The sequence below is a fragment of the Macaca mulatta genome, chromosome 4 (genome assembly GCF_049350105.2).
Source record: "Macaca mulatta isolate MMU2019108-1 chromosome 4, T2T-MMU8v2.0, whole genome shotgun sequence".
Taxonomy (NCBI): domain Eukaryota; kingdom Metazoa; phylum Chordata; class Mammalia; order Primates; family Cercopithecidae; genus Macaca; species Macaca mulatta.
In genome coordinates this window covers 13,062,333-13,086,516 of record NC_133409.1, presented here as the reverse complement: position 1 = coordinate 13,086,516, position 24,184 = coordinate 13,062,333, and the positions used below count along the sequence as shown (strand labels likewise).

At 41.9% G+C, this 24,184-nt stretch overlaps 1 protein-coding gene across 2 annotated transcripts in view; it reads left to right on the top strand.

The window, feature by feature from the left end:
• The window catches only part of OSTM1 (osteoclastogenesis associated transmembrane protein 1), a 118,109-nt gene extending 98,308 nt beyond the window's left edge, over positions 1–19,801 (top strand). For both annotated transcript variants that reach the window (XR_013416031.1, XR_013416028.1), the window contains one exon: positions 19,318–19,801. The gene's annotated coding sequence lies outside the window, so the exon portion shown is untranslated. The remainder of the gene's footprint in view (positions 1–19,317) is intronic.
• The last annotated feature ends 4,383 nt before the right edge of the window (positions 19,802–24,184 follow it).

The following is a 24,184-nucleotide window of genomic DNA, read 5'->3' as shown; positions in this document are numbered from 1 at the left end:
TCCCAAAGTACTGGGAATACAGGTGTGAGCTACTGTACCTAGCTAAGTTTTCTTCTTTTAATAAAATCAGATGTTTATGACAGTTTTCCAATAGATATAAAAATATGTCTTAAGGAGGGGACACTTTTTTCTTTATTTCTTTTTCAATTGAAACGGGGTCTCATTATGTTGCCCAGGCTGGTCTTGAACTCCGGAGCTCAAGTGATTCTCCTGCCTCAGCCTCTCCAGGTCCTGGGATTATAGGCATGAGCCACTGCGCCTGGCCTGAGGGACGCTTATTTCTCATTTGCCCATAGACAGTCCTACATCGGCCACCATGACTTTCTACTGCACTGACAGGAAATAGAAATGGAAAGTAGAGAACTGAAAAGAATAATGGCTAATTAGTCCTTACATGGTAACTCTTAAACAACATATGTCTCATGAATTTTTGGCAAGGGCTAAATTCTACTGAGCTCATAGCTGAATTTTCTGGTGATTGCTGTTGATTAAAGTGTGACCTGGATCGTCGTGGTCACTGGCGTGGGCTATGGCTGCAACTTCCCTCATGTCCGTGTTGGCTGCCTGGCTGCTGCAGCCTGCCCATAGCTGCTGCCTTCCACCTCGCGGCGTTCCCAATGAAGCTGTTATCATTTCTGGAAGGCAACTGGCCCAGCAGATCAAGCAGAAAGTGCGGCAGGAGGTGGAAGAGTGGGTGGCCTCAGGCAACAAACCTGAGTGTGATCCTGGTTGGCGAGAATCCTGCAAGTCCAAAACTCTTTAAGAACACGACAAAACCTTCTACTGTGGATATCCTGGGAAGTCACTCTCCCCAGGCGCTGTCCATGTGGCATGCGGGAGCACAGGACTCTGCTCATAATATACAGGAGAGTCACGAAGGCAAAGAAAATGGGGAACAGAATAATCAAGAATGACATTGAGAAGCTTCAAAAAAAGGCCAGGATCGGTGGCGCACGCCCGTAATCCCAGCACTTTGGGAGGCCGAGGTGGGTGGATCACTTGAGGTCAGGAGCCTCCCAAAGTGCTGGGATTACAGACATGAGCCACGGTGCCTGGCTAGAAAACTCTTGAGGGTGATGGATATGTTTATTATCTTGATTGTGGTATTAGGGACATGGGTGCATATGTCTAAACTCATCAAACTATATACCTTAAATAGGTGCTGTTTATTTTTATTTATTTATTTATTTATTTATTTATTTATTTATGAGACAGAGTCTCGCTCTGTTCCAGCTGGAGTGCACTGGCCTAAACATGGCTCACTGAAGCCTTGACCTCCTGGGCTCAAGCAATCCTCCTGCCTCAGTCTCCCAAGTAGCTGTGACCACAAGTGCACACAATCGTGCTCGGCTAATTAAAACTCTTTTTTGTAGAGATGGGGTTCCACCATGTTGTTCAGGCCGATCTTGAACTCCTGGGCTCAAGTGATCGCCTGCCTTGGCCTCCCCAAGGGTTGGGATTATAGGCATAAGCCACAGCGCCTGGACTTTTGCTGTTTATTGTGTACCAATTATACCTCAACAAAGATGAACAAACAAAAAGAAAATCTAAGCTGGGCCCAATGGCTCATGCCTGTAATCCTAGCATTTTGGGAAGTTGGGGTTGGAGAATCATTTGAGGCCAGGAGTTTGAGACCAGAATGGGCAAGGTAATGAGACCTTGTCTCTACCAATAAATGAATAAATGAATGAATGAATGAATGAATGAATAAGCTGGAAATGGCAGCACATGCCTGTAGCCTCAGTTACTCAGGAAGCAGAGGCAGGAGATGGCTTGAGCCCAAGAGGTTGAGGCTACAGTGACTCTGCACTCCAGCCTGGGTGATACAGCACAACTCTGTCTCAGAAAACAAACAAACTAAAAGAATGTCGAAAGGAGGGCAATCTACAATAATTCCTAATGAGAAATCTTTTGGACCACGCTGATGCTCACCAGTTTTCATTGATAAATCTTTCGAAATAGCTGCTGAACTTAAAGACAATTCTACAGACTTTTGTTATGTAAAAAGACAGTGTTCTAAATTTGCTGACATTTTCCGACATGGTAAGTTGTTCTCAGAGACACAATTCCTGGCAGATTTTTTTTTTTTTTTTCCTGATACAGAGTTTGACTCTTACTGCCCAGGCTGGAGTGCAATGGCACGATCTTGGCTCACTGCCACCTCTGCCTCCCGGGTTCAAGTGGTTCTCTTGCCTCAGCCTCCTGAGTAGCTGGGATTACAGGCACGTGCCACCATGCCCAGCAAATTTTTGTATTTTTAGTAAAGACAAGGTTTCACCCTGTTGGCCAGACTAGTCTCGAACTCCTGACCTCAGGTGATCCACCTGCCTTAGCCTCCTAAAATACTGGGATTACAGGCGTGAGCCATTGCTCCTGGCTGCAGATATTTTTGAAAACAAAAATAAAAACAAATGCATGATCTGATTCCACGTGGTTAGAGAAGATAGTCTAAAACTGAGTATGCTAGTAACTACTTTTTAAAAGAAACTTTCTAAAAGATTTTAAAAACAGATGTTTGGAACTATTTCTATTATTATGTGATTTTGTTACTGAAAATGATGTGTGTTGCTTTGAAAAAATTCATACATTCCCACTTCAAAAGTTGGGACCCCATACATATATATACCTACTATGTACCCATAAAAATTATTTAAAAAGTTGGAACCAGAGTCTTCTAACTTGCTTAAAATGTTTCAAATTAAATTTTCAGGCTTTCAAACCATTTATTAAAACTATCAAAATGGAACACCCTCTGATTATTTAATTTGCAAGAACAACTGATTGGATCAGAAAGGATTTAAATTTGCTAGTGAATTTCAAGAAACAACTTCTGTGTAATTGGTGAATGAGATTAATAAACATTTTAATTTAATAAACATAATATCTTTTTCCCCTTTGTCTGTACCTATCTTTGTGAGATGCCTTTTTTAGCTAAGGTACTCGTGAAAACCAAGTAATGAAAGAACATGAACTTAAAACCAGGCCTTCAAATTGCCCTATCATAAAGTATTAAATCAATATTTTAAAAAAATTATGCAAAATTTAAAGTTACATTGCTCTCTTTAAAATATTAATATAAAACAATCTATATATGTATAATATGGATTATATTTGATATGTACACACAATATTACTATTCTTTTTTTTTTGAGACAGAGTCTTACTCTGTCCCCCAGGCTGGAGTGCAGTGGCACGATCTCGGCTCACCGGAAACTCTACCCCCAGGTTTAAGCAATTCTCTGCCTCAGCCTCCGGAGTAGCTGGGATTACAGGCGCATGCCACCACGCCCGGCTAATTTTTTGTATTTTTAGTAGAAACAGGGTTTCACCATCTTGGCCAGGTTGGTCTTGAACTCCTGACCTCGTGATCCACCCGCCTAGGCCTCCCAAAGTGCTGGGATTACAGGTGTGAGCTACCGTGCCCGGCCATAATATTACTATTCTTAATGAGATAAAATGTTTTTTGGTACCATTCATAAATAAAGTAAAGCAAGCATTATTTTAGAAAATCCACTAATGTACTACTAAGGATACAAGATGAAAAATATGGTAAGCTCTATTCTAGTGATGTTTCTGAAGATGGTGTAATTCTCTAGATACTAGAACCCCTGGGATACTACCCTCCCCCCACAACTAGTGACTATGACTTATGGGAACTGGCCAGGCTTACTGCTTGAACCCAGTCTTGTTCTAAATGTAGTTATGGAGTTTGTGTATACAAATTCAGTGTGCTGTCTTGGTTTTATTGGAGCAGTCTCGGGTCTATAGCATATCTAAAGCAATCAGTAATCATATTTGGATGTTGTGTTAGAACAAGTGGTTATGATATGGTTTCATGTAACGACCTCCAAAAATAGCATAACATTCATGATGACTGTAAATTATTAATCAAGTCAATGTGGACTGGGAAGCACAGGCCCCAGAAGCAGCTGACCTAGCAGGTTTTATTCCAGAAGATAGCACCCTAACTATCCTGGAGCCATAACAAAAGCCATAAAAACCCTTCTGTACAGGCTCATTCAGGGAGCCCGGAGTGATTTAGGGGATTATTTTGCAACCAATAAAAGCCTAACATTGACAAAGGTGAGAAGCCAGAGCGGAAATACTGTGATGATGTAGACTGCTTCTCGACTTTGGCTGGACCTTCAGGCCACGTGGGGCACTAGTATTTAAACAAACACACAAAAAATCCTCAAGGTATTCCAATATGCAGCCGTGGTTGAGAACCACTTTTACAACCGTAATCATCATTGCATTTGCTTCACTTTCACTTCGGACGTGATAGAGAAACTGGTACCCGACTTGCCCTCTGCTAAAAACAACGATAAAAATAGACAGAATATATGCATCGACTGTTTTGGGGCATTGAGTAACAGGCAGTGCTGGACTGGGATCATGAGATATGGGAAACACAAGATGAGCCCCAGGATCCCCTGGCTTTCTGCCTGCCCTGGCAAAGGGAAGTGACATCCAAGCTGAGCAGTGACTTTACTGAGATGAAGAGGCAGAAATTGGGGTTCAGGGCTGCTGAAGGAGCTGAAGTCTGCAGAACAGGGTACTAGAGAAGAAGAGAGTTGTTCAGGACAATGAAGTTTGTGTGGGAAGTCTTTATGTGAATCCTTAACTTAGGACTAGGCTGTGATTGTCCAAGGCAGGCCGTGCTGGGGCTGAGAGCGGCACAGTAATACTAGAACTGGTACGTTACAGGGAGATGTTAGCGCTCTGGCCTAACGTGAACACTTTGGGCATGCAGGTGAGACCTAGAAAGGCTATGCCTTAGGAGTAAGGACTATGCCATAAAGCAAGAACAATACTTTAGGACTAAGCTTTAAACCAGAATAGATTCCTCCCAAATAAAGAATGATACTAGCCTAACCTGATCAAGAGGATATAACAGTAATTTAAATGCCTGCCAGAACAAAACTCAACATCTTACACAGGAAGATGACATAATCCAAACTCCCTACATCGTATCATTCACAGTGTCCACCACACAATAACAAATTACTAGACATGCAAAGAAGCAGAAAAATGTGACCCATTATCAAGAAAAAAAAGCTATCAATAACATCTAGATCTTGGTCTAAAGGTTGAACTTGGCAGAGAAAGACTCTGAACAACTAATACAAAAATATCCAAAGACTTAAAGAAAAAGATAGTCCTAATAAGATGAATAAGGAGTCTCAGCAGAGAAATGGGACTATAAAAAAGAACCAATGGAAATGCTAAAATGAAAAATTACAATATGTAAAATAAAAGTTTCACTGCTTAGCAACAGACTGCAGAAGAAAGGGCTAATGAATCGGAAATAAAGCAATAGAAATGATCAGATTTGAAGAAGAAGAAAAAATGAGCAGAGGTTTAGTGACTTGTAGGGCAATTTCAAGTTGTCTAAATCATATGTAATTAGAATCCCAGTAGATGAAAAGATAGAGAATGGCAGAAAAATTGTTGAAAGAAATAATAGCCTTGATCCTTCAAATTTAATGATAAACATCAGTCTACAGATACAGGAAGCTTGGAGAACCCTAAACAAGATAACAAGAGAACTATACTTCAATATATGATAGTCAATTTTATTTTACTTAATTTTTTTTTTTCAGACAGGGTCTTGTTCTGTTGCCCAGGCTGGAGTGCAGTGGCATGATCACAGCTCACTGCAGCCTAGACCTACCAGGCTCAGGTGATCCTCTCACCTTAGCCTACCATATAGCTGGGACCACAGGCGTACGCCACCGTGCCTGGCTAATTTATAAAATTTTTTGTAGAGACAAGGTCTCATTACATTGCCCAAGCTGGTCTTAAACTCCTGGGCTAAAGTGATCCTCCCACCTTGGCCTCCCAAAGTGTTGGGAATTACAAGTGTGAGCCACTATGCACGGCTGACAGTCAAATTTATATTATAGAACACAAATTCAACAGTGGCGGAATCACATTGTCAACACCAGCAGCATCAGGACAACAGGGAAGGAACGCCACAGTCCCAACCATAGGGGAACCCAGCTTTTTTGATGATGACAACCACCCAGGTACCTGTTAAAATACAAGTCCCTGGCCTCCATCCCAAGCCCACTGATCAGAGTCACTGGGGGAGCTGGGTGGTTAATAAGCAACCAGATAATTCTCACTCCGGGAAAGTCAGGAAACTGCCGGAATTCCCTTTACTGAGGAGGGGCCGACTGGTGATTGTCTTGGAAAATAAGAAAGGCTGTGTTTTCTCAGTGTGATAAATTCAAAACTATTCTGTTAAATAGTATTTCCTTTGTTTTTTAATGTTTCACAAATTGGTATCAGTTAGTAGACAAAAGGATTGACCTGGCACAAACTTTATTTAGTTGGTGGAGATCCACAAAGTGATAATTATGTAGTCATAATTTGTGAAAACCCAGTATGCTAAAATCAATCCGTTTTCAGTAGATTGTTCTAATTCATGCTTCTTATCCAGTAAATATACATAAGCATTTTAACAATGTGTAGAAACTCTTCCTTTTGTCAAAAATAGGCCCACAGTACTATGATTTTGTGACCAGCTGCCCAACATGGGAAGGGTTGTATCCCTCTGTTGTTATTTATGTGAATCTGTAGAAGTCAGACTATGATCCTTTTTTTTTCTTTCTCTTTTTTGAGACACAGTCTCACCCTGTGGCCCAGGCTGGAGTGCAGTGGCCCGATCTTGACTCACTGCAAACTCCGCCTCCTGGGTTCATGCCATTCTCCTGCCTCAGCCTCCTGAGTAGCTGGGACTACAGGCGCCCGCCACCACGCCCAGTTACTTTTTTGTATTTTTAGTAGACACAGGGTTTTGCCATGTTGGCCAGGCTGGTCTAGAACTCCTGACCTCAAGTGATCTGTCCACCTCGGCCTCCCAAAGTGCTGGGATTACAGGCATGAGCCACCATGCCCGGCCAGACTATCATTCTTAAGAAGCAATTCCTTAAAAAATATAATCAGGCCAGATGTGGTGGCTCATGCCTGTAATCCTAGCACTTTCGGAGGCTTCAGCAGGCGGATCACTTGAAGCCAGGAGTTCCAAACCAGCCTGGCTAACATGGGGAAACCCTGTCTCTACTAAAAATACAAAAAAAATTAGCCAGGTGTGGTGGTGCATGCCTGTAATCCCAGCTACTCGGGAGGCTGAGGCAGGAGAATCACTTGAACCCAGGAGGCAGAGGTTGCAATGAGCCGAGATCGCACCACTGCACTCCAGCCTGGGCAACAGAGTGAGACTGTCTTTAAAAAAAAAAAAGAGAGCCAGGTGCTCACACCTGTAATCCCAGCACTTTGGGAGGCTGAGCCAGGCGGATCACCTGAGGTCCGGAGTTTGAGACCAGCCTGGCCAATATGGGGAAACGTCGTCTCTACTAAAAATAAAAAAAAAAAAAAATTAGCCGGGTGTGGTGGCACACGCTTGTAATCCCAGCTACTCAGGAGGCTGAGGCAGGAAAATTGCTTGAACTGGGAGATAGAGGTTGCAGTGAGCCAAGATCGTACCACTGCACTCCAGCCTCGGCGACAGAGCAAGACTCCATCTCAAGAAAAAAAAAAAAAAAAAAAATCCGATTTCATTCTGGTCAACCAAACCTGAGTAGAATGGGAAATCACATTTGGCTAGAGCTATAGTATTCTTTCAACTCTCCCAAGGGAATCACTAAACCATTTCTGTCTGGGAAGATAATAGCAGGAGGTAGAGAGACGATCATTAAATGACTATTGAAGCTCTTATTACAATCAACCATGATGTCACTCTCTCCCCGTAGCTTGCTTCATTCATTGCATTTCATGTATTTTTAGCTTCAGAGTAATCTGGTTGTAATTGCTAAGGTCATCTGGGTTTCAGGTATCAGAAACCAACTCTGTAATTATTTTGAATGAAAAGGGAATTGACTGGAAGTTGGCCCAAGCATTTCAAGGCATTTGAACAACTGTACTTTGAAAAGGGCCGGACCTAGGAAGGCACTAGAGGCCTGGACAATCGTGGGCCTTTTCTTTATTTAGTGTGCTGCTGTTCATGTGACCTGTACCAACAATTGCTAGTCTGTTTCTTCCTTTCTTTTTTTTTTTTTTTTGGACAGGGTCTCGCTCTGTCGCCCAGGCTGGAGTGCAGTGGCGCGATCTCCGCTCACTGCAAGCTCCCCCGCCTCCCGGGTTCACGCCATTCTTCTGCGTCAGCCTCCCTAGAATCTGGGATTACAGGCGCCCACCACCACGCCCGGCTAATTTTTATGTATTTTTAGTAGAGACGGGGTTTCACCATGTTAGCCAGGTTGGTCTCCATCTCCTGACCTCGCGATCTGCCAGCCTCGGCCTCCAAAAGTGCTGGGATTACAGGAGTGAGCCACCGCGGCCCGGGCTCTGTTTCCTCCTTTCTGTCTTCAAAATCCCAGTTTGCTCTGTGAGGGAACGTGACTTGTTTACCTTGGGTCACTTGTCCTCTTGCGGACCTGTCAGCTCTGGGGGCACCGGATTTCATGGCTGCAACAGGCTTGTTGACCCTGGTGGGGAAGTTATGGGTTCATCCTCTTCATTCTCTCCCCGGACGCTAGTCACACTCATGGTTTCTGCTTTCGCTTCATTTAACTCACATTCAAATCTTTATTTCTGGCTGGGCGCAGTGGCTCATGCCTGTAATTCCAGCACTTTGGGAGGCCGAGGCCGGCAGATTGCTTGAGCCCGAGTTCAAGACCAGCCCAGGAAACATGGTGAAATCCCGTCTCTACAAAAAATACAAAATTTAACCAGGCATGGTGGTGTAGGCCTGTAGTGCTGGCTAGGGATGCTGAGGTTGGAGAATCACCTGAGCCTGGGGAGGTTGAAGCTGCAGTGAGCCGTGATCATGCTGCTACACTCCATTCTGGTTGACAGAGCCAGACCCTGTCTCAAAAACAAACATACAAGCAAACACTTCATTTCTAGCCGTTGCCTTCCTCCCGAGTTTGAAGCCCTCGCCTTTGACTCCCGGCTTTGTGTTTCTATCTGGATGTTCCACTTGATCCAGACTCAGTTTCCCGCCACATCCCTCCCTTGCCTCAGCCACAGTGCACATGTGCTGTATGGTGGCTACTGAGGATATAAAAGTGGATAAAATGTTCCTACTATGCTCTAGTGGCGCAGGCAGGCAAGTCAGATGGAGGAGGTACTGGTTCTTGCTGGGGCCTTTGAGGGGAGGTGGAAGGACTCTCTGAGCAGAGACCCCTGCAGACGAGCTCATCACAGACAGGGCACCTGTTGGGAGGTGGCCGAGAGGAAGCTGGGAGGGCAGGTGAGGGCCCAGGTCAGCACAGTAATAGAGGATCAGAGCCACATGGCAGGGAGCAGCTCCTGCAGGCTTTGGAGGTAGTGAAGTGCCGGCTGGGACTGTGGCCAGCAGGAGTCGGCAGGTGAAAAGGAGGGAGGAAGGTAGAGCGAGCAGTGGGCGCAGAATCTAGTGCCCCTCACATTTAGTCCACACTGGAAACCAAGTTCAACGTTCTCCATGGACAGGATTCCACACAAGTAGTCAAGTTTCTGTTCTGACACTGAAAGGAGCTGGGCACATTCCTCAGCCCCGGGCTCAAAACTCCCTGAGCCTAGTACAAACACATCCCATCCTCCCATCCCACCACCATATATCTCTCAAACTCCCTGAGCCCAGTATAAACACCACCTGGAAAGTCTCCGATAAGGAGACAGCCGTTCAAGGTTACTGAAAGCGCAGGAGTCAAAAGAATTTCTTTGTTCCCCTGCAACTTTCGGGCTATTAGAAGCAAACGCTCGCATTGTTCGGGGCCCTCTTGTATACTGTGTAAAGGAGGGACCAAGTTCGAACTTGTAGTAAAGATCCTTGCCGCTTGGCTTTGACTCTGGACTCTGGTGGTCTTCTTTGGGGAACAAACAGTCTGGGCATAACAACACCTGCTTCATTTCTGTCTCTCTCTTCTCTGATTCCAGCTCCTATTTGAGTGCTGGTGCATAATCAGAGTTTGATTATTTTAAGGCATGTTTTTTTCCACTCTAAATACATAATCATTGTAGAAAATCTGAAAGCAAAGGAAAAGCAAAGGAACCCCTTAGGGGGCGAAATCACAGTCAGCCTTCAAACTCAAAGACACCGCAGGTACTTGGCACTGTCTTTCATTTCCTCCTGTGCCTGTGATCTGGTTTGATGGGTGTGACTATACCAAATCCACGACTGTGCCACACCTCCTAAACTCCCGATTACTGGACGACACTGCAGCTTCCTCTGCTGCCTTGGGGACATGCCCTACTTGCTATCAAAGTGTCCTGGAATCTCCTCGCATCTCCCTTCCCTGGGCCCCACCCTTGGGGGCTCCTGGCTGTGGCTCCGACTCTGGGCCTCAGCTCCCAGGTACCCACGCCACTCCCTTCTGCTCCTTGGCCTTCTCCTGCCGCCTTCTCTGGAAGGCTCCCTCATCCTCTGTCATAGTCCAGGACTCCCTCCTAGACCTGCGCCCCAGCACTGTGGCCATCCTTTGGTGCCCCGCCCGCCCTCCAGCACCAAGCACGTCCTGCTTTTCTCCTGGGCTTCCTGGTGTCCACCAGGAGTTGAACTTCCTCTCTGTGTCCCCCTTGCCTGGCTCAGTGTCTGGGACAAGCTCTGTGCTCCTCTGTCCTACGTCCTTCCCATGGCCTGCTGTCCCAAGGTCCTCTGTCCCGAGGCCTGCTGTCTCGAGGCCCTTTCTCCTGTTCTCTGGCGGTATGGCAATCTGTGTTCCCTTGGATGCATCTCTCCCTACCTCCGGGGATGGACAGGCCCCTCTGCCTGGGAAACTTGCGGGCTATCTGCATGGCTCCCGCTCCCTTGCAGGAGGTTCTCTGACTGTTCTAATTACTGTTCCCTAACTGCCCCTGCAGCCAGCAGCCAGCAGGCCGTCGGTCCCTCATAAGACGTGTGCTGACCTTGCACCCAGTACGCAGTGAACACAAGTGGGGAACGTCCGTGCAGGGGCCTGCAAACCCTCCTTAAATGCAGTCCCAGCGCTCCCACCTGGGTCATCCTCCGGTCACCTCCGGGCTGCTGCGGCGCTGCCAGTGCGCTTTCTCCCCACTGCCTTCCTTGTTCAGTTGGGTCACAGACCGCTACACCATTCCCATTGCCCTCCTGTTCGAACAGTTCCTTCTCCCTCCTGGCAATGAGACCTCGAACGCTCGGACATGAGACTAAGGCCTCCGCCATAATTTCCACGAGTTCCCTGGCTTTGACAATTCATCACATAGTGCTAGCTCTTTTTGTCTTTTAAATTAAGTGATAATGAGTAAAATCAGGGTCTCCCTGACTAGTGCTCCAATTGCTAATGGTGATAAAGGCAATCAGGTGTCATCTGAAGCAACACCTGTACCATCAAGTAACATCTGAATTCTGTTGGGCAAGGCCTTTATCACGAAGTTGTCATTATGAGAAAGTAAATGAGACTAGTTTCCTGTTAGAAAGCAAGCAGTGGGAAAATCACAAATGGGAAATTCAAGATTAACTCTTGGTAGGGAGAATAATCATTCTAATAATCATATATATATCTATAATCAAATATATGTGTGTGTGTATATATGTGTGTATATATATGCGTGTGTGTATATATATACACATATATATACACACATATATATGTATGTATTTTTTTTTGAGATGGAGTTTTGCTCTTGTTGCCCAGGTTGGAATGCAATGGCACTATCTCGGGCGATCTCTGCTCACGGCAACCTCCGCCTCCCGGGTTCAAGCGATTCTCCTGCCTCAGCCTCCTGAGTAGCTGGGATTACAGACATGGCCACCACGCCTGGCTAATTTTGTATTTTTAGTACAGATGGGGTTTCTCCATGTTGGTCAGGCTGGTCTCAAACTCCTGACCTCAGGTGACACGCTTGCCTCAGCCTCTTAAAGTGCTGGAATTATAAGTGCGAGCCACCGCGCCCGGCAAATAGCACATATTTTTAAAGGCAAAGCTTCCCATGGTACTGATAAACCAAGAAAGATAACTGGATGAGGTAGCTAGCATGTGTCTCACATACAAGGAGAATTGCATGTTCCTAAAGAGAACATCCCAAAGAGTGCTTTTGTCTTTTGATTCAAATTGAAAAGGCATATCTTTGATTTTTATTGTATTAGGGGTTTTATAAGGTCACAAATAATAAGATTTTGTGTCACAAATATGCATTTTTTCTTGGGTTTCATATTTGGGAAGAAAAATATCACCTTATATTTGGGCAAATGTAACAAATGTCTCTTTCTGAAATAATGGATTTAGAAATCTTGGATTTCTATGATTTGAATTAAGATCATTAAAAGTTACAGAATTGGCTGGGTGTGGTGGCTTACACTTGTAATTCCAGCACTTTAGGAGGCTGAGGCGGGCTGATCACCTGAGGTCAGGAGTTTGAGATCAGCCTCGTCAATATGGAGAAACCCCGTCTCTACTAAAAAAAATACAAAAAAATAGCCAGGTGTGGTGGTGCATGCCTATAATCCCAGTTACTCGGGAGGCTGAGGCAGGAGAATTACTTGAACCTGGGAGGCGGAGGTTGCAGTGAGTTGAGATCACGCCACTGCACTCCAGCCTGGGCGACAGAATGAGACTCTGTCTCAAGAAAAAAAGAGTCTACAGAATTGTTCAGGATCCCCAGATAAGGATGAGTTACCCTGGACAGAGATTAGGTTAGGACACTGTAAGGCTATGTGCAGACTGGAGGGACCAGTTGGGCAGAGGACAGGGCTGAGCAAGTTTGGTCCCAGGACCAGCCTCAGTGGCAATTTCCATGGCAGGGCCACTGCCTTCCTGTAAAGCCTCCAGGATGTGTATCAACTGATAACTAACTCAGAGGAGAGCAATCTGATCTCCATCTCTGCTTCCTGCTCAAAATCTCCCAAGTAGGGTGGGAAGAAGAGCAGGTTGACCCAAACTCTCAGCTTCTATAACCAGTTTTTATTTTCTGCTTTGACATTTGGTAGGAATTTTGTCCTGTGGACAATATTATTTATTAAGGAGTTAGTAATACTGACATACCATTAAACAAAAAAATTGGGTCATTCCTCTGCTAAAAATCTTTGAATGACTCTGCATTGCACCCGGAGGAAAGTCAATGGAGTCCTTAAAATAATCCTCAATGCGCAACATGATTACATTCTATTACCTCTTTGAGCTCTTCTTTATTTAAAAAATTTTTGTTTTCTTTCCAACTTTTATTTTTGGTTTAAGGGGTACATGTGCAGCTTTGTTATATGGGTAAATTGCATATCCCAGGGGTTTGGTGTACAGATTATTTTGTCACCCAGGTAATAAGCACACTACCTGAGAGGTAGTGTTTTGATTCTCATCCTCCTCCCACCCTCTACCTCAAGTAGGCCCTGATGTCTTATTATTCCCTTCTTTGTATCCATGTGTACTCAACGTTTAGCTCCCACTTATGAGAACATGTGGTACTGGGTTTTCTGTTCCTGCATTAATTTGCTTAGGATAATGACCTCCAACGGCATCTACGCTGCTGCAAAGGACATGATCTTGTTCCCTTTTTATGGCTGTGTAGTATTCCATGTTGATCTCTTCTTTTATACTTTTCTGCTAGTTCACTCTGTTCCCGTCACACTGGCCTTGCTATTCTTTGAATGCCAAGTGCTTTCACTGCCATAAGTTTATGCAGATTTTTAAATTTTCTTCTTGCATTATAAGTTGTATCTTTCTAGGAATTTGTTCATTCTGTATAATTTGTTAAACTTGTTGACATAAACTGTTTATAATATTCTATTATACTTTTAAGTTGTTCATTAGTAGTACTTTGATTATCCTTTTAGTGTCTGTAGGATCTGTAGAAATGTCCCCTTTTTTTTCCCCCCTGATATTGTATCTTCTTTTTTCTTGATCAGTCTAGCTAAAGATTTTTCAATTTTATTTTCCTCCAAAAGAACTTCTGGTTTCATTGATTGTTATCCTGTCTTCTGTTGTTATCATACTTTCTTTTTTTTTTTTTTTTTTTTTTTTTTGGAGTCTCGCTCTGTCCCCGGGCTGGAGTGCAGTGGCCGGATCTCAGCTCACTGCAAGCTCCGCCTCCCGGGTTTACGCCATTCTCCTGCCTCAGCCTCCCGAGTAGCTGGGACTACAGGCGCCCGCCACGTCGCCCGGCTAGCTTTTTGTATTTTTTAGTAGAGACGGGGTTTCACCCTGTTAGCCAGGATGGTCTCGATCTCCTGACCTAGTGATCCGCCCGTCTCGGCCTCCCAAAGTGCTGGGATTACATGTTATCATACTTTCATTTTTGTTAATTTCTGCTTTGATCTTTATTACTTCCTTTTCTTAACTTTAAGTTTAATTTGCTCCTGTTTTTCTAGTTTCTTAGGGAGGGCCCTAGATAATTGATCTTACATCTTTCTTTTTTATTACAAGTATTTAAAGCTATACATGTTCCTATAAACTTTATGTAGACACATTTTAATAAGTTGTTTTTCATTTTCATTCAGTTCAAGATATTTTCTAAGTTCTCTTGTAATTTATTCTTTGATCCATGGGTGATTTAAAACTGTTATTTCATTTGCACTGTGTTAGCTTATATACTTTTAAACTTTTATGTTGAAAAATTTGAAGTCTACAGGAAAGCTGCAAGAATAACACAGAGAATATCCATAAACCCTTCACCTAATTTTGCTATTAAAATTTTACCAGTTCTCTTTTCCCCTCTGTCTCTCTATATTCTTGTTAGTATTGCTTTTATTTCTTCTGCATTATTAGATTTGAGAATATGTTACTGACATCATGACTTTTTTACCTTTAAGTACTTCAGTGTATGTGTCTTAAGAACAAAGACATTCTCTTACATAAATATAGCAGAATTATCAAACTCAGAAAATTTAACACTCATAATGATATTCATATCTAAAATACAGTCTACATTCAAATTTCCCATTAATGTCCTTTGTTGTTGCTTTCTTTCCTCTCGCCTCGTCTCCTCTCCCCTCCGCTCCCTGCCTCCCTCCCTTCCTTCCTTCTTGCTCTCTTTCTTTCAAGTAGAGACAGAGTCTCTCTATGTTGCTCAGGTTGGTCTCAAACTCCTGGGCCTCAAGTGATCCTCCTGCCTTGGCCTCCCAAAGAACTGCGATTACAGGCATGAGCTACTGTGCCCTGCCAGAACTCAAACTCATGTATATTGCAAAAATTACAATATATGTATTACATGTATATTTGTACATGTATGTAATATGTATATTGTAAATTTTTAATGGTACATTTACAAAGTCATTATAAAATGAAGTTGTGGATTAGATTGTCTTGTTCGTCAATCAGTAAAATGAATTCTTTTGTTTATTTGAGACAGATTCTTGCTCTGTTGCTCAGGCTGGAATGCAGTGGCTCAATCGTGGCTCACTGCAACCTCCATCTCTTGGGTTCAAGCAATTCTCCTGCCTCAGCCTCCTGAGTAGCTGGGATTTACAGGCATGCACCGTCACACCTGGCTGATTTTGTATTTTTGGTAGCGACGGGGTTTCACCATGTTGGCCAGGCTGGTTTCAAACTCCTCACCTCAGGTGATCCACCCACCTCGGCCTCCCAAAGTGCTGGGATTACAGGTGTGAGCCATCATGCCCGGTCTCTTTTTTTTTTGAGATGGAGTGTCGCTCTGTCACCCAGGCTGGAGTGCAGTGGCACGACCTTGGCTCACTGCAAGCTCCGCCTCCCGGGTTCAGGCCATTCTCCTGTCTCAGCCTCCCGAGTAGCTGGGACTACAGGCGCCCACCACCATGCCCGGCTAATTTTTTTTATTTTTAGCAGAGACGGGGTTTCACCTTGTTAGCCAGGATGGGCTCAATCTCCTGACCTCGTGATCTGCCTGCCTCGGCCTCCCAAAGTGCTGGGATTACAGGCGTGAGCCGCCGCGCCCGGCCTCTTTCGTTTTTAAATCTGCACAAACTCAAGTATTTATCAAAGCATTGTTATGTAACTTCAGAAATTTTGGTCCCGGAAGATTTAAATTGTAGCAGCAGCATGCTCTGTTATCCATGCACCCTCTATTTCAATGTACTGGGGCCCTTTGGCTAACATCCTAAGTCCTATGTCTGTGTTCTCTGTGATGAAGCAGGTAACCTATACTTGTTCTTTTGTTAGCCTTGCTCTGCAGATGAAATTGAATTCAATGGACTGAGCCATCTGCGGCCTCTTTCCCAGAATCTCAGAGGCTCTGACAGGGGTTCAGGGTTGAGTTTCTTCCAGGGTCAGCCTAACTGCTCTGCTTCTAGACGCTGCTGCATTGACCTGATTGGTGCCTTCTTGGTCTGAAAGAGTTAATGTGTTGACTTAAGTCCCCTATTCTGAGGGAGTGTTTGGTGTAGTCTTAAGTGAGTATCAGAATATTTTAGCAGGTGGTTTACGCTGTCTCTTTACATTGATTCTTCTATCAGTAAACTCACTGAAGCTGACAAAAGAACACTAGTGAAATGCAATGCCTCCTCATGCTAGGCTCTGGGGAGAATCAGGTTTGTGGGAAATGCTTTCAACGTCCACAATATTCTAACATCTGAAAGAACTTGCTCCTAGACAGCTTACATACTAGAGAGTGCTCTGCGTTGAAGAACTCATCACCCTTCCTAAGCACAGTTATTTGTAAATGCTAGCTTCAGATATTTAAACAATATGATGTGGATTTTACAAAAAGACTTTCCTTTTTTTTTTTTTTGCCTCCAGATGGACATATTTTAAGATTGCTACCAAATGAAAACTCTGTAACTGTTAGTTCGGTTTTCAATGCTGGATATTGGCTGAATCCCCATCTGTGCTTCTGATGATGGTGCTTGTGCATACCCTAGGCATATTTTGTTCTGCGGGAAAATAAACTGAAATTAAGTTCCAGAAGTCCAAACTCTGGAAAGACAGGCCTTGTTCATCCTTGTCATGTTCATCCCTGTATCTAAAGCTCAGGAGCTCGGTAACTATTTAATGAAGGAATACATGAGTAAAGGAATTTATTAGTATCTTTGATAAATTCCAAACAGATTAGAAAGGCACAAATGATTTTTATTAAAACTTATATTCTCCCCTTTCTTCTCCCAGACTATAATTTAAAATATGCACTCATTTTTGCTTAATTTGGAAACAGTTGGAGAATAGAAATTGTATCTTAAAAAGTACCATATTCTGCATTGAGCATTACTTGGCACTTACAAAATAATTTTTTTTTTTTTTGAGACAGGGGCATTCTCTGCTACCCAGGCTGCAGTGCAGTGGTGCAATCACAGCTCACTGCAACCTTGGCCTCCCAGGCACAAGCAATCCTCCCACCTCAACCTCCTTAGTAGCTGGGGTCACAAGTGTGTGCCACCTTGTCTGGCTAATTTTTGTATTTTTTGTGGAAACGAGGTCTTGCTATGCTGCCCAGGCTGGTATTGAACTCTTGGGCTCAAGTGATTTGCCCACCTCGGCCTCCCAAAGTGCTAGGATTACAGGTGTAAGCCACCACACCTGGCCAGAAGTAATTTTTTAAAAGCATGATAGGAAGTTTCCAGTCAATAAGCTTAATGTTAGCGTTGGTCAGACCATACTATACATGCTGTGAGACTTTTTCACCCTATCAGGTTCATTATGTTTATTGTACATTATCGATTTAGAAGCTCAGAAACTACCTTTTGTTAAAATTACATTTTCAACCAAAGCAAGTTATTGGAAATAAAAAGCACTGTAGGAATTATATATATATGTACATATATACATATGTAATTGTATATATGCACACATACAATTATATATGTATATAGTATATATGTAAATATATAATTTTATATATACACATATATATTTATATACAAATATATTTGTATATATACAAATATACAAATATATGTATGTGTACATAATTATATTATATAATTATATATTATATATGATACATTATATATAATTATATTAATTATATTATACACAATTACATATATAATTATATATGTACATGCATACATATATTTGTATATTTTATATATGTATATATTTATATATAAATATATGTATATATGTATATATTTATATATTTTATATATATTTGTATATATATTTTGTGATTTTAAAAATCACACTAGAAAACTGATCCATTAAAACAACTATTTAAACTTGAAGCTTTAATATTTCAGTAATTTTATTATATAATACTATTTTAACATTGTAATAACATTGTAATACTTGCTTTGGCCAATACTGCCTGAAAGTAAACTCATGGCTATATTCTTAAAACCAAGATATGTCCTACATTTCTGAATAAAAAAGACCGTTGCTTTTTATAGAATTTTATACTTTTCGGAAAAACATTCACCAAAGTAAATAAGATACGATTTGACTACATTTATTTTAATTATAAAGCAGACACTTTTTGGGCACTTTCCTTCCAATCTGCATGGACTCTCATCCATTCGAACTGAGCGCTTAGCACAGCCGACGGCTAGAGAACACGGATGCGGTTAGCTACAACGACGTTCCCCTGAGAATCACACAAGCTAGTCCCTAGTCTCTGTTCTTTGGGGGTTTAGAGATTGGCAGGGATTGCTAGGGTCTGGAAGCATCACCTAATTCACTGGGTCCAATTTCCATTTTTCTTCAATACTAGGGACTATACTGTGGGTCAAATGAGAACAAGAAACTAATGTTTATGAAAGAACCCAGAGAAGAAACAGTGCTCGGTGGTTTTCAAGTTTTCAACCCTGGCTGCACTTTCCACTAACTTGGGGAGCTTTAAAACACTGATGCCTGGACTCCGCCCCAGAGCAGCTGAATCACAATTTGTATTCATTGCAAAAAGTATTGTTTAGAAGGGTGTTTCTAGGAGTATCTTGCAGTGCTCTTATAGGGGCTGAGGAAGTTTGCCTACGCAGGGAGGCAGGACTTGCTTCACTTTCTGAGACGGGGAAGTCGGCCAGCAACCTTCCCCGTTAGTTCATAGTTGTGTTTTTAGTCACAAAACAGGTCCTGGTGCACAATAAGTCTAAATAACTATCTGTTGAATAAACACATGACGAAGTATAAAGACTAAGCTGTGTTTTCTCCTCATGGTACGGATACGCACTCTAGGTTCTCTCTTCAAATGTGCAGCAGATTTCTCTCTAGCTGTTCCACTCGCAAACTGGCATCTGTCTGACAGGTGATGTCTTAAGTCTTTTCTTAGGGAATGCTAGTTTATTTCTTGATGTGTATTATGGAAAGAGTAAATGATGTTTCATATATTATTTTCTGATTAATAAATGAAAATGAGAGTTTATGTTATGGTAAAATAACGTTAAGAGATTTTACTGAATAATCTATGATCTGAGTAGATAAGTTCACCACAAAATAAAACTATTTTCATTTACCCTTTCTTCCCATCCAGAAAATAAACAGAGGATTCAAAATGTTGTGGTCAAAATCTTCCTGATGCCAAGGATGAAGACTGGTCTTGGATAAAACCAATGTCCTGGGATATGCAGATACACAATTTATAAAAATCTCATACGGCACTGAAGACATCTATGACACTGACCACAAGTGTCATCTTCCATGGTCCCGCCTTTCAGAAACGGAAGAATGACCCGGCTGAGGGAGTTCAATGGGACTATGTTAACTGACATATTCCGATAGAAAGAAATGTATGATGCTTTAAGAACTTACATGAACATTATTAAAGTAATGGCTAATACTTTATCCCTGAATGATACCGAAGTGATTCCATGCTGCAATATAAGGATTTGCTAAAATTATGTTATAATTTATGTTATGTCATTTAAACATATTTTACTCATCTGTAATTTTGTTAGAAATAATTTTAGCAGTTACTTCACAAGAAAAGTATTAGAAATAAAGAATTTGTGTATTCATAAGTGCTTTGTGTAGTTTTCCTTTAAGGTACTATATAGATAGCTTTCATTGACCACTAAATTTTTTTTTCCCAAATAGAGGAAATAGAGGAAATTTTTTATATATATATATACACACACACACACACACACACGCGTGTGCGCAAAATTTCCTTTGCACTTAGCACTTGGTATACTCAAGTGTTTGGTACAGATGTGTGTGTGTACATAAAATCAGGAGTAGACAAACCATTCCAGGGATATTTGATTGCCTATACTAATTGAAAAATGGGACCTGAAACTTAAAGTTTGAAATGATAAATTTTCATTAGTATTAGGGACTTGGATTAGGAAAAATCAAAGCATACAACTTTTTGGCTACTACTACTGCTAAAAAAACAAAAGAATCACATACATAGTGTTCTCTTGCAACATTCTGGGAAGACTATGATATTCTAGTATCATGTAAACTGTTACTCCATTTTCTTTATTTACATGGAAGTAGCTCTATAACCAATTAAATCTTGTGTGAAATGTGTGAATGCGGTCACTTTTTTTTTTTTTTTTGAGACGGAGTATTGCTCTGTCTCCCAGGCTGGAGTGCAGTGGCGCGATCTCGGCTCACTGCAAGCTCCACCTTCCAGGTTCACGCCATTCTCTTGCCTCAGCCTCCTGAGTAACTGGAACTGCAGGCACCCGCCACCATGCCCGGCTAATTTTTTTGTATTTTTAGTAGAGATGGGGTTTCACCGTGTCAGGCTAGTCTTGAACTCCTGACCTCGTGATCTGCCCACGTCGGCCTCCCAAAGTGCTGGGATTATATGCGTGAGCCACCTTGCCTGGCCAGTCACTTCTTACTTTTTTTTTTTTTTTTTTTTTGAGATAAGGTCTTGCTCTGTCACTCAGGCTGGAGTGCAGTGGTGGTATCAAAGCTCACTACAGCCTCAAACTCCTGGGCTCAAGAGAACCTCCCACCTTAGTCTACCAAGTAACTGAGACTACAGGAGTGTGCCACCACACCTAGCTAATAAAAGAAAAACATTTTTTATTTGTATTTTTTTTCAAAGCCAGGGTCTCACCATCTTGCCTAGGCTGGCCTTGAACTCCTAGGCTCAAGTGTTCCTCCCTCCTGCCTTGGCCTCCCAAAGTGCTGGGATTACAGGCGTGAGCCACTGTGCCTGCCCCAACAGTGATTTTGTTAAAAAATAAATCCTCCCTTCTATTCTACCATCTGTTTCTTCAGTTTTCCTCCAATTTTTTTGATCACGTCATCTGTTTCCTCCAAGGTCTCCTCTTCCTTCCTTCTCCTTCAACTGCATTCTCATTGACTTGCGAATTTCTCTACTCTTTCGATTTCTGAGGTCTCATTCATTTTTAGTGTTCAGTTATCAGATGATGTCCCAAAACCCACCCAGTTTCTCAGTCCCTAACTCCTTTGTCACCCTGACAGCTTATATCTACATCTCCAGAAGCTGATTCTCCACAGCTGGAGCTGACCAGGTTCTACATCACAGCTGCCATACTCCCACCCTGCGAACTGGCTGCTCCTCCCTCTTCCCTGTTCCTATCACAAGCATCAATATTCTTCAGTCTCCCACAGGCTCTACTCCTAAGCAGGGAGGCCCTCAAGGGCTATTCCTGCATTGTTGTATACTAGAGTGTGAGCTTCACGTGGGCAACGCTCGGGTCTGTTGTGATCAATGCTGTCAGCCCAGGGTCTAGAGCAGTAGTGCCCAGCATGGAACAAACATGCAGAGTATATTTTTATATAAATGACATGAACAGCTCCATCTATTCATGACATACCACATACCTTTTCTTTGCCACATGGATTTTAAAAATTTATTAAAGTAGAAAATTATCTCAATAGATGCAGAAAAAGCATTCAATAAAATTCAACACCCCTTCATGCTAAAAACGCTCAATAAACCAGGTACTGATGGAACGTATCTCAAAATAATAAGAGCTATTTATGACAAACACACAGCCAATATCATACTGAATGGGCAAAAGCTGGAAGCATTCCCTTTGAAAACCGGCACAAGATAAGGATGCCCTCTCTTACCACTCCTATTCAACATAGTGTTGGAAGTTCAGGCCAGGGCAATCAGGCAAGACAAATAAATAAAGCGTATTCAAATAGGAAGAGAGGAAGTCAAATTATCTGTGTTTGCAGAAGACACAATTGTATATTTAGAAAACCCCATTGTCTCAGCCCAAAAATTCCTTAAGCTGATAAGCAATTTCAGCAAAGTCTCAGGATACAAAATCAATGTGCAAAAATCACAAGCATTCCTATACACCAGTAATAAACAAACAGAGAGCCAAATCATGAGTGAACTCCCATTCACTATTGCTACAAAGAAAATAAAATACCTAGGAATAAAACTTAAAGTGATGTGAAGGACCTCTTCAAGGAAAACTACAAACCACTGCTCAAGGAAATAAGAGAGGACACAAACAAATGGAAAAAAATTCCATGCTCAAGGATAGGAATAATCAATATCATAAAAATGACCATACTGCCCAAAGTAATTTATAGATTCAATGCTATTTCCATCAACTACAATTGACTTTCTTCACAGAATTAGAAAAAACTACGTTAAATTTCATATGGAACCAAAAAAGAGCCCATATAGCCAAGACAATCCTAAGCAAAAAGAACAAAGCTGGAGGCATCACGCTACCTGATTTCAAACTATACCACAAGGCTACAGTAAAAAAAACAGCTTAGTACTGGTACCAAAACAGATATATAGACCAATGGAACAGAACAGAGGCCTCAGAAATAACACCACACATCTACAACCATCTGATCTTTCACAAACCTGACAAAAACAAGCAACGAGGAAAGAATTCCCTATTTAATAAATGGTGTTGGGAAAACTGGCTAGCCATATGTAGAAAACTGAAACTGAACCTCTTCCTTACACCTTATACAAAAATTAACTCAAGATGGACTAAAGATTTAAATGTAAGGTCTAAAACCATAAAAACCCTAGAAGAAAACCTAGGCAATACCATTCAGGACATAGGCATAGGCAAGGACTTCATGACTAAAACACCAAAAACAATGGCAACAAAAGCCAAAATAGACAAATGGGATCTAATTAAACTAAAGAGCTTCTGTACAGCAAAAGAAACTATCATCAGAGTGAACAGGCAACCTACAGAATGGGAGAACATTTTTGCAATCCATTCATTTGACAAAGGGCTAATATCCAGAATCTACAGGGAACTTAAACAAATTTACAAGAAAAAAACAAACAACCCCATCAAAAAGTGGGCGAAGGATATGAACAGACACTTTTCAAAAGAAGACATTTATGTGGCCAACAAACATAAAAAAAAAACCTCATAATCACTGGTCATTAGAGAAATGCAAATCAAAACCACAATGAGATACCATCTCATGCCAGTTAGAATGGCGATCATTAAAAAGTCAGGAAACAACAGATGCTGGAGAGGATGTGGAGAAATAGGAACATTTTTACACTGTTGGTGGGAGTGTAAATTAGTTCAAACATTGTGGAAGACAGTGTGGCGATTCTTCAAGGATCTAGAACTAGAAATACCATTTGACCCAGCAATCCCATTACTGGTTATATATCCAAAGGACTATAAACCATTCTAATATAAAGATACATGCACATGTATGTTTATTGCAGCACTATTCACAATAGCAAAGACTTGGAACCAACCCAAATGCCCACCAATGATAGGCTGGATAAAGAAAATATGCCACATATACACCATGGAATACTATGCAGCCATAAAAAAGAATGAGTTCATGTCCTTTGCAGGGACATGGATGAAGCTGGAAACCATCATTCTCAGCAAACTAACACAGGAACAGAAAACCAAACACCACATGTTCTCACTCATAAGTGGGAGTTGAACAACGAGAACATAAGGGCACGTGGTGAGAAACATCACACACTGGGGCCTGTCGGTGGGTGGAGGCGAGGGGAGGGATAGTGTTAGGAGAAATAACTAAAGAAGATGACAGGCTGATGGGTACAGCAAACCACAATGGCACATGTATACCTATGTGACAAACCTGTATGTTCTGCACATATATCCCAGAACTTAAGTATAATTTAAAAAAAGGAAAATGAAAATAACCAATATTTGTGGATCACTGTTTTCTGCATTTGATACTTACCTGCTTTATTTCTTACAAAAACCTTATGATGAGGCAGAGGGAACATATTGTTAAATTTCCACTTTAGAAATGTTAAACTGAGACTCGCAAGTAATGAGTCTAATTTCTTCACCTGAATTTGGTTTCATCTTCTCCTAACTTCTTACAGACTTTGCTTCATCTAGAATCTCCTATTGGCTTTGTCTCATGTGACTGTCCCCTGCTTTCAACTCCCACTCTCTCAATGGCTTACTCTCTCT